Source organism: Hylobates moloch, unplaced genomic scaffold (assembly GCF_009828535.3).
Source record: "Hylobates moloch isolate HMO894 unplaced genomic scaffold, HMol_V3 SCAFFOLD_5, whole genome shotgun sequence".
In the NCBI taxonomy this organism is placed as follows: domain Eukaryota; kingdom Metazoa; phylum Chordata; class Mammalia; order Primates; family Hylobatidae; genus Hylobates; species Hylobates moloch.
In genome coordinates this window covers 92,994,237-93,001,907 of record NW_026652280.1, presented here as the reverse complement: position 1 = coordinate 93,001,907, position 7,671 = coordinate 92,994,237, and positions in this window count along the sequence as shown.

Here is a 7,671-nt window from a genome sequence, read left to right as displayed (position 1 = left end):
AGGCGCCCGCCACCACGCCCGGCTAATTTTTTGTATTTTTAGTAGAGACGGGGTTTCACCGTGGTCTCGATCTCCTGACCTCGTGATCTACCCGCCTCGGCCTCCCAAAGTGCTGGGATTACAAGCTTGAGCCACCGCGCCCGGCTAATTTTTGTATTTTTAGTAGAGACAGGGTTTTACCATGTTGGCCAGGCCAGGATGGTCTCGAACCCCTGACCTCAAGTGATCCATCTGCCTTGGCCTCCCAAAGTGCTGAGATTACAGGCATGAGCCACTGTACCTGGCCCAATCCTAGGGTTTTTGAGAATTATGCTAAATCTATGCTGTCTGTGCTCTACAAATGGAACAAAGCCTGGATGACTGTACATCTCTTTATAGTGCAGTTTACTGAATATTTCAAGTGCACTCTTGAGACCTGCTGCTGAGAAAAAAGGATGCCTTTCAAAATATTACTGCTCACTGGTAATGCACCTGGTCACCCAAGAGCTCTGATGGAGAGGTTCAAGGAGATGAATGTTGTTTTCATGCCTGCTAACACAACATTCACTCTGTAGCCCACAGATCAAGAAATTATTTTGACTTTCAAGTCTTATTAAGAAATACATTTTGTAAGGCTAAAGCTGCCTTAGACAGTGATTCCTCTGATGGATCTCAACCGTCAATTGAAACTCTTCTAGAGAGGATTCAGCATTTCTAGATGCCATTAAGAACATTCGTGATTCATGGGAGGAAGTAAAAATATTTACATTAGTAGGAGTTTGGAAGGAGTTAATTCCAACCTTCATGGATTACTTTGAGGGATTCAAGACTTCAGTGGGAAAAGTCACTACAGACGTGATGTAAATAGTAAAAGAACTAGAAGTGGAGTCTGAAGATGTGACTGAATTGTTGCAACCTCCTGATAAAACTTGAACAGATAAGGAGTTGCTTCTTGCAGATGAGCAAAGAAAGTGGTTTCTTTAGATGAAATCTACTCCTGGTAAAGATGCTGTAACATTTTTGAAATGACAACAAAGGATTTAGAATATCACATAAACTTAGTTGATAATGCAGGGTTGGAGAGGACTGACTCCAAGTTCAAAAGAAGTTCTACTGTGGGCAAGATGCCATCAAACAGCATTACATGCTGTAAAGAAATCTTTTGTTCTCTCTTTCTCTCCTTTCCTTCCTTCCTTCCTTCCTTTCTTTCTTTCTTTCTTTCTTTCTTTCTTTCTTTTCTTTCTTTCTTTCTTTTTCTTTTTTTTGAGACGGTCTCCCTCTGTTGCCCAGGCTGGAGTGTAGTGGCGTGATCTCACCTCACTGCAACCTCCCTGCCTCGGGCTCCTGTGATTCTCCTGCCTCAGCCTGCCAAATGCCTGGGATTGCAGGCACACACCACCACGCCTGGCTGGTTTTTGTATTTTTGGTGGAGACGGGGTTTTGCCATGTTGGCCAGGCTGGTCTCTAACTCCTGACCTCAAGTGATCTGCCCACTTCGGCCTCCCGAAGTGCTGGGATTACAGATGGAGTCTCACAAACCCAATGCTCAATGTTGCCCAGGCTGGAGTGCAGTGGCGTGATCTCGGCTCGCTACAACCTCCACCTCCCAGCCGCCTGCCTTGGCCTCCCAAAGTGCTAAGATTACAGCCTCTGCCCGGCCACCACCCCGTCTAGGAAGTGAGGAGAGTCTCTGCCCGGCCGCCACCCTGTCTGGGAAGTGAGGAGCGCCTCTGCCTGGCCACCCCGTCTGGAAAGTGAGGAGCGCCTCTGCCCGGGCAACCATCGTCTGGGAAGTGAGGAGCGCCTCTGCCCGGCCGCACCATCTGGGAAGTGAGGAGCGCCTCTGCCTGGCCACTGTGCAACCTTCCAAGTGTGAAGTGACAGCCGTTCTACAGGTGTACCCAACAGCTCCGAAGAGACAGCGACCAGCGAGAACGGGCCATGATGGCGATGGCAGTTTTGTCGAAAAGAAAAGGGGGAAATGTGGGGAAAAGAAAGAGAGATCCGATTGTTATTGTGTCTGTGTAGAAAGAAGTAGACATAGGAGACTCCATTTTGTTCTGTACTAAGAAAAATTCTTCTGCCTTGGGATGCTGTTAATCTATATAACCTTACCCCCAACCCCGTGCTCTCTGAAACATGTGCTGTGTCAACTCAGGGTTAAATGGATTAAGGGCTGTGCAAGATGTGCTTTTTTTTTTTTTTTTTGAGACGGAGTCTCGCTCTGTCCCCCAGGCTGGAGTGCAGTGGCGCGATCTCGGCTCACTGCAAGCTCCGCCTCCCAGGTTCACGCCATTCTCCTGCCTCAGCCTCCCCAGTAGCTGGGACTACAGGTGCCCGCCAACACGCCCGGCTAAGTTTTTTTGTATTTTTAGTAGAGACGGGGTTTCACCATGTTAGCCAGGATGGTCTCGATCTCCTGACCTCGTGATCCGCCCGCCTCGGCCTCCCAAAGTGCTGGGATTACAGGCTTGAGCCACCGCGCCGGCCGCAAGATGTGCTTTGTTAAACAGACGCTTGAAGGCAGCATGCTCGTTAAGAGTCACCACCACTCCCTAATCTCAAGTACCCAGGGACACAAACACTGCGGAAGGAAGGCCGCAGGGACCTCTGCCTAAGAAAGCCAGAGACCTTCGTTACGTGTTTATCTGCTGACCTTCTCTCCACTATTATCCTATGACCCTGCCACATCCCCCTCTCTGAGAAACACCCAAGAATGATCAATAAATACTAAGGGAACTCAGAAAAAAAAAAAGAAATTAACCTAATAGCTTAATTTATGTAAAAATGCATTGTTTTTCTGCTTCATTATGTACACCAAGACTTTACAACATTTCTTTTTACAATAGCATAGCTAGGCAAACAATGAACGATAGTTAATAGAACATGAAAGTTTAAAAATGACCTAACAATCTACACTCCTACCTGTTAAGCACAAGTTGATACAACAAATATTTTAGCATTTATCATTAGTAGCTGTAAATATTTTCATGGGAAGTGATTGTCATTGTTTATCTGGAATAATTATCTTGCAATCTTGATAGTATTTAGTGGCAGGAAGGTTTTCTGATGATTCAACATAAAATTCTATTGCATGTTAAAAAAAAAAAAAGAAAAAGATCTTTTGTGAAAGAGTCAATCAACGTGGCAAACTTCGTTGTCTTCTTTGAAGAAACTGCCGCTACCATTCCAACTACCACCTGGATCCATCAGCAACCATGAAGGCAAGCCCCCTCCATCAGCAAAAAGATTCGTTGAAGCCTCAGATGATCATTAGCATTTTTTAGCAATAAAGTATTTTTAATCAAGATAGGTACATTGTATTTTAGACATAATGCTCTTGTACACTTAATAAACTACAGTATAGTGTAGACATAACTTTTTTTTTTTAATATAGTCTTGCTCTGTTGCCCAGGCTGGAGTACAGTGGCATGCTCATAGCTCACTGCAGCCTTCACTCCCTGGGCTCAAGCGAGCCTCCCACCTCAGCCTCTCTAGTAGCAGGGAGTACAGGTGTGCATCACCATGCCTGACTAATTTTTGTATTTTTTGTAGAGGCAGTGTTTTGCCATGTTGCCTAGGCTGATCTCAAACTCCTGGGCTCAAGCCATCCTCCCTCCTTGGCCTCCCAAAGGTATGAGCCACTATGTCTAGCCAACATAACTTTTATATGCACTCAGAAACAAAAAACCTTGTGATACTCACTTTATTGCAGTGGTATGGAGCTGAGGCTGCAGTATCTCCAAGGTGTGTCTGTAACAGTGGCTGTGGGTTCTGACCTGTAGTAGACCCATATTACACATCTTTACATGGACTCGGTCCTTTAAACCTCACAACTACCTGACTACTATTATTCTCCTCATTTTACAGATGAGGAAACTGAGCCTCAGAGAGGGCAAGTCACCTCTCCAGGTCTCACATCACATCTGGTAAGAGGCATGGCCAGGACTGTTTGACACCAGAGTGTGAGCACCTGGTCAGTTTCCTATAGCATTTCTTCTCTGGCACATAACAGTGACGAGGCCCTGCCACTATTCCAGCTCAGAACACTGAGAACAATCCATGTCCCTGGCCCCAGATTCCCAGCGAATGGAAATGTTTTCTCTCCATATTCTGAAACCTTCTGTGTGTCCCATACATACATAAGGAGCCTGAGGGCTTGGGGGACACCCTGGCTGTGAGCAGAGGGCCCCAGAAAATCATCTGTTGTTCTTTGGGAGAAGGCTTCCCTCCTGAATCATCATGCATTAGGCATGATCTATAAATTTATCTATAAATCTATCTAAAACCACACCAGTTCTAAAGACAAAGTTTGCAGTGCAGGTAGGAGCACGTGTCAATCCTTAACCACACAGTGACTCATGAATGATTTTCCAGGAAGGAATTGTTGGGAGCCAAAAAGGCCAAAGAGATTGTGACCAACTCAGCATTCCACTGGACGCTGTATGATCAAACAGCAAACTGTTTATCATGAATGCAGGATGTGAGCAAACTCACACTGCACCTGCCACCGAAAGGTTTGCTGAGGGCCAACACTCCCTGGGGGCCGGGCTCCTTGAAGTTATCTACTGAGAAATCTAGCACCTATTGTTCAAAGGATGCAGTCTCGCAAGCCTGCTGTGAACCAAATGGCCGACTGACAATTACCCAACAACCACCACCCCGTTTTCTCTTCTCGTTATCTCTTTTACCAATAAATATGGAGGGCTGTGTAAAGCTCAGGGCCCTTGTCTACTACAGGCACGGTGCCCCCTGTCCCCTTCTTCCAAATACACTCTTATGTCTTTGTCTTTTATTCCCACGTTCCCCCACTTTGTTCAGCCCACCAGGTCCGTGCAGGCTATAAGGAATCCCACTCCCAGGAAGGGATCTCCCCCTCCAGGGGCAGAGCCTACTCCAATTTCATTCCAGAACCAGATTTAGATGCAGGCCAAGGTCATTCCTAGCATAAGACCTTAAAAAATCAGCCCTGTGCCAGGCGTGGTGGCTCACACCTGTAATCCCAGCACTTTGGGAAGCCAAGGCAGGTGGATCACTTGAGATCAGGAGTTCAAGACCAGCCTGGCTAACATGGTGAAACCCCGTCTCTACTAAAAATACAAAAATCAGCCAGGCATGGTGGCACGTGCCTGTAGTCCCAGCTACTTAGGAGGCTGAGGCAGGAGTATCACTTGAACCTGGGAGGCAGAGGTTGCAGTGAGCCAAGATCTCACCACTGCACTCCAGCCTGGGCAACAAGAGCGAGACTCCATCTCAAAAAAAAAAAAAAAAATTCAGCCCAGGACATTTTTTGAAACAGCTCTTGGCCTGGGACTTGAGATCATTCTGAGCTGTGGATGTTTTTGTTTTCATAGAGACGGTATCTCCCTTATGTTACCCAGGCTGGTCTCAAACTTCTGGGCTCAAATGATCCTTCTGCCTTGGCCTCCCAAAGTGCTCAGATTACAGGCGCGAGCCATGGCACCTAACCTGCACTATGGGTTTTTGGATTTGTTGTTCACTCATTTAACAATTTACCCTTCTAAGTGTGGAGGGGGATACAAAGATGAACAAGACAGCTCCTGCCCTTGAGGGCTCAGAATTGAATAATTAGTTGGACTTACCTTTGGTTTCACTGAGTTTTCTGTGCCTCTGAGCTATCATTCTATATCCAGTGGCCACAAAACTGTCATGATTTTGAATTATCAACGTAAATCTTGGACTCAAACCATCCTGAGCTCCATCGGCCACCAGTTTATCTGGACTATTATGATGTCTCTGGCTGAAATGTTGGGGAGGGCAACTGACCATCCTGGTTCCCTCAAACCTTAGTGGGGTTCCCAGGATGCTGAGCTTTCAGTGCTAAATCAGAACAAGTCCTGAGCAAACCAGTGTTGGAGACAGGGGCAGCAGGAGGGGAACAGGTGGGTGGGGAGGAATTATAACAGCTAACACTTATTTTGCTTAATAATGTAATAATACTTAGAACAAATGTATGAGGTAAGTACTATTATAGCCCTATTTTATAGAGGCATAAACCGGGCCCCAGAGAGAGGGAATAGCTTGTCACAAGTGTTCATTCTGTAAATGGCAGAGGCAGGCCCGACAGCCAATCCTGCATTCCCATCCATTACCCTGCACTGCCTTAGAGGGCTCATGTGTAAAAATGCAGTGCAGATCAAGTCTTGAAACTGTCTTTGAAATTAATTCTCAGAGATTGGAAACAGAAGTCTGTGGAAGCTTTGTTTCCATGGAGACCCAATCATACCCAACCACACTGTGTTCAACTGTAGTCACAACAGTGGGGAGCAGCCATCACTGAAGTGAGGTGCATTTCTCTTTTTTTTTTTTTTCTAGATGGAGTCTTGTGCTCTTGCCCAGGCTGGAGTGCAGTGGCATGATCTTGGCTCATTGGAACTTCCACCTCCTGGGGCTCAAGCCACCCTCCCACCTCAGCCGCCGGAGTAGATGGGATTATAGGCTCACACCACCATGCCAGGCTAATTTTTTTGTATTTTTAGTAGAGACAGGGTTTTGCCATGCTGGCCAGGCTAGTCTCAAATTCCTGACCTCAAGTGATTTGCCCACCTCAGCCTCCCAAAGTGTTTGGATTACAGGCATAAGCCACCATAAGAGACTTACAGTAGAAATTTCCTAAGCTTCTATCATGCATTCTACCGTTCAACATGCATTCTATCGTTCGTGACTTCAGTGGAGCCTCCACGGCCGACTGCAAAATCTAAGTCTTGGGCAAAGTCCTAGGAGATGCTTATCAAGTCCCATGTGACATACTGAATTTAGGAGACGATTCCCTACTTACCAGTTGCTAGCTATGTGACTTTGGGCAAGTTACCTAACCTCTAAGCTGTTTCCTCGTGGTTAAATGGTGTGAGTAATAACACACTCAGTGGCTGTGGTGAAGATGAAGACAAATGGGATAATGCAAAAAAAGCCAGGTCCAGAGCAGGGAATGAAGAAACGTATGCTAGCTGCTCACTGGCATCGGCCCAGCCTATGTCTTTAAATGAGAACAATCCCTTTGAGAACTAACAGGAAGGTGCGGTCTGTTCTCCACCGCCACCTTCTCCTTCCAGCTTTGCCTGCTCCATCTCTCCCTACTCTGTTCCAACCTCCATCCCACTTCTGACTTTTGGCCTGTTCCCAACCATTTTTGTGCCACTGGGAAGAGATAAGCAAACTTGGTTCCTCCTATTCCTGCCCCCACTGGGTACCCCATACTCCCAGTCCACAGAACCCCAACCCAGACACTAGGACACTGCCTGACGGGTAACCAGACTTTGATCCATCCATACACATGGGTAACCCAGCTCCCCATATGACCTCAGCAGCTCAGAGAAGAGAAGAGATGGGAACAGACAAGGATGCATTGTCCTTCTGATAGACTAGGTGAGTGAGAAAGCATCATAATTAAATGGCACAATGTGGCATACATCTTTGAAAGTTTCATGCAGATGTTCAAGTTCAAGTGGCTAAATGATGGGGTACATAAAGGCCCCAGGAGAAACCAGGGAAAGTCAACAGGGAGAGGTCTCAGTCCAATGACATGGGTGACACAGATGCTGAAATGAAGCCTGTGAGACATTCAGCAAGAGGCCTTGGAGAAATGTATGCTTTCTTAGCAAGAAAAACTTGGCCCTATGTTCCCACACATGTGCAAACACCTGCTGGCAACCGTCACCCATCGATTCCCCA